The sequence below is a fragment of the Nicotiana tabacum genome, chromosome 7, assembly GCF_000715075.1.
Source record: "Nicotiana tabacum cultivar K326 chromosome 7, ASM71507v2, whole genome shotgun sequence".
NCBI lineage: Eukaryota > Viridiplantae > Streptophyta > Magnoliopsida > Solanales > Solanaceae > Nicotiana > Nicotiana tabacum.
The window spans coordinates 61,702,116-61,706,315 of NC_134086.1; positions in this window are offsets into that span (position 1 = coordinate 61,702,116).

A 4,200-nucleotide genomic window follows, 5' to 3' on the forward strand; every position below is an offset into this window, starting at 1 on the left:
GCAGCCTTCAAGCATTCATAGTCATGTTAATCATAGGCATAACTAGTTTCTGAACTATAACCTAGCATACTGTCAAGCCTTTCGTTTATCATCCTATACATATACTAAAAGATCAAGTTACCCTATAATCGTCATTTTTGCTAAGTATGAAGACTAAAGCCAGTATCCAAACAGAAATGTAAACTACTATGCATTACACGGATAATCCATATAACGGTCTACATATGAAATAAACATCTTCAACCCTTCTCTTTTGTATTCATGCTCGACTTTCAAATTACATTGGTGGTGTATTAGTCATGTACCTGGTAAGGAAAGCCAAGGAAGAAGGAGAGTAATCAGTTGAGTAATATGCAGTAAACAATAGCAAAACAGACACACAGCAACAATGGAGCAACAATGCAGTAATAGTCCACAGGCAAACAGCAGCAGTTCCCACCACAAGGAAAAACCCAATAGTTGGTCGAGCACCAAACTAACAGTCCCATAAACAGAGTAATGAACCAGCAAAAACAGCAGAGTATTCAAAGTAACCACACCAACAGCTTGACAATCACGACCAGCTCAAAAGGGTAAACAACAGAACTTGGCCAAGACAGCTTGACCAATGTGAGCTCTTATGTAGTTTATAGACAATGTTTGGTTACAATATCCTCTGAATTTGTCTTTCTTTCTTTCAGTTTTTTCCAGCAAAAAAAAACCTCTCTTTTAGGCTCCAAAAAAGAATCCCCCTCCTCTAACGGAAGGTCCCCCTTCTTATAGCCTAATCCTAGCACTTTACAGCCTGCTGGACAACTCAAAATTCCCCCCTCCCTGTTGTTTTTCCACTCAGTTATTTTAAATAACAAAACTCCCATGAGATCCCTGACAGCCCCTCTCTCTTTTTGTTGTTAAAGTGTCCTAATCTCTTGTTTATTTAGCCAAAGTATGGGCAGCAGGAATATAATCTGACAGCACATGCTGTCCAATTATTTTAATTCCTTAAAAGCTGACCATACGCATGTTGCCCACAATCTAAACCAAATAAACATGGCATCCATTTAAGATCACAGTCTGAACTGCCATTATAACTTACCCCTAGATGTTTTTTTGATTCAAATTAAACAAAACCAATAGGCAATACAATTCAGTTCCTAATGGGATTCAAATACGATCACAGCAGAAATAAACAAACGAACCAAGTTGTTACCATTAATGACTTGAAACTAATTGACGACATACATCGACTCGACTATATTAATCGTAACACATAATAACCAGTCGTTCATATAAACAACACATACAAAGTCCCGAATGACTTCAGACAACTTTGTTCGATTACTGGGAACCTATATGAATTAACTTATTTGACGACTAATCTAATTGACGATCATGTATATCACAGAACACATTCAGAACACACACAGACAAACCAACAACCAAATAAATTCCTTACAAAGATGGAAGGAATTAAGAAAAATACCAGAAATAACAAGCAATCACAACAAAGCATGCTAACAACTTAATTACCACTCGAATAAAACAGAAAGGAAAAGAAAGACTTACCGAAAAATGTCCAAACAAAATTGACCCAAGTCTGACTCAACTTTGACCCTTTGAGACCGAACAAACTTTAATCAGGGTGTTCTCAAACGAGAACACCTTGATTAAGGTCTATTAGACCTCAAACCCCCGTTAAGACTAGCCGGATTCCCAGGTTCTTTTGTTCTAGGGTCTGGATCTTCAGATCTGGTTTTTTAGGAGTTGTGGGTAGATTCGGACCAAACCAAGCCTGGTTTGGTCACGGGGGAGGTCAGGGGAGTGTCTGGTATGAAGATGGTGAGGTTTGATATAAGTCAGAGTTCGACTCGAATCTTCAAATGAAGATTCGAGACGAAGGAAGGTGATTCGAGGCAAATGGACAGCAGATCCATGTTCAGGACAGTGAGGTGATCCTAGGGTGTTCAGGAGGTGGTCACCGGCGTTCATGCCGCCGGGTTCTGGTGAAAGGGAAACTAGGGCGGCTGCTAGTGTTTGGGGGGTTTTAGTGTTTGGTGAAGACGATGAGTGGAGGGGGGTTCGAATAGGGGGCGTGGGGTACGATAGAAAGCTTATATACGATCTAGGGGTTTAGATCCTGGTCGTTGGATCAGATGAGATCTATGGCCAGGATCTATTCACTTAGGGAAGACGGTGTCGTTTTGGGTTTGATAGTGGGTGAGACCGAGTAAGGCTGGATCGGGTCAAAATTGGACGGGTTTAGGGGGGAAGGCCTGGGTCCGTTGGATCTAAGGGTTGGACGGTTCAGATTAATTTGACTGAAACGGCGTCGTTGAGGTGAAGTGATCAACCTGATCAGGACCGTTTGTTTGAATCAAATCAACGGCTCCAATAAGGACGCTGATACGGCGTCGTTTGAATTAGTGTTTGGGCAGGCCGGACTTGGACTGGACTTGTGTGCCAGTTTTTGGGCCTATTTTTGTTTTATTTCTTGGGCCCAAACCGATTTTCATCACTTCTTTTCTTTTGTTTTTTTTCCTAATTTTAAAACAAAAAATGAAATAAAAATGAAAAATGAAATTAAAATAAACACAATGTAACACTTCAACACAATTATCACACCAAATAAAAATGTTTAAGTAGGTTAAATCACAACCTAGAACGAACGATGCATATATATATATTTTTTGAATTTTCTTTCAACGACCGAATTACGGTTTGATTACTATGACAGACATACTTTGTATTTTGATTGATAAGATCAAAAATGCAAAAATGGGACGAACAACAAATGACTAGCAGTACATGTCATGAAAAATTGAAAATTTGTACAGCGAGGTCACTGGTCACTATTTTTGTTTTCTTTTGGAGTGATTGTCCGTGAAGCAAAAATCACGTGCTTACAGGTGTTATGATGTCGGCCAACATTTCTTTGATAACATGGCAGGCTAGATCGACCTATCCTAATCCTAGTACTATCACAGAGTAACTCACCGATGCAAAGGTAGAGCGGGATCTTTTGACACTAAGGTGAAGCCAAAGAAGCCATTTGACTAGTATTCACTGATGGATGAGACCAGCCCGAAACCGAAATCCAGCCTTCTACCACTACAGGCCAGTCTGATGAGCCGGCAATGGTAGTTTCTGAGACAGTTGACCTTCCATCCACCTCTGTTGAGCCCTCTTCCAGTGCCACTGCCATGCCTCCGCCATCATCTGCAGCTCCTACCACGGCCCTTAGGGCAGCCCCTGCTACAACTCTAAGGCAAGTGCCCATTCCCACAGCTCTATTATTTGCGTTGCAAGTCTCCCAAACATTGGCGAGTCTCGACAACTAGATGCAGACAGCCACTTTAAAGTTGTCTGACTTATCTAGTACCGTTGTAGCACAGTCCTCTACACAGGCGCCACAGAACCTCTCTAACTTTGATGAGACACTCAAGAAGATTTTGGACAACCAGAAGACGATCATGGAGACCTTGGTGTAGCACAGGTCAGTTATTGAGGAGTTGGGAAAGGAAGTGGAGAAGATGAGGAAATCTCAGGCAAGTAAGAAATTAGTGGACAAGCTCAGAAAGGAGGTACCTAGACTTGCTACAGCTGGGGACCTACCTTTTGATATGCTACTTGACCTTAATGTTGTCTCTGGCTAGTCTGGAGAGCTAGACATGGCTGCCGACACCACTGAGCCAGTGCGTGCCATGTTCACTATTCCCCCCGCGCCTAGATTTGATGATGATGAGATACACTTGGCTGATCTTCAGGGAGATGATATTGCTGGGGACACTGAGATTTCCAAGGATCCTTAGGGAGTTTTCTTCACCCTCTCTTCTTTCACTCTTATTTTGCTAAGCATTGGGGACAATGCCTACTTTTATTATAGGGGGGGGTTCATTTGATACATTGACACATTTTGACTGTAATAATTTATTGATTCTCTTTATTTTACTTAATTGTATTTATCTATCTTTATTAGTTATTGTCTATTAGCTTCTTTATTTTTCCATTTTAATTCTTGTTTTTTTAAGTAACTTCTTTTTATGCTTTCGTAGATAATAAGCCTTTGATTTCTTAGTGCTATAGTTCTTTCCAAAGGTAGTGTTTGTATGAACAGGGTCACTCGTCCCAACAACGGATGGCGTGATAATCTTCTTAAGGAAATGAGTCTATTTTTGTGTTTAGGTAATAATAATAGTAGTAATAATGAATAAAAAGGACTAA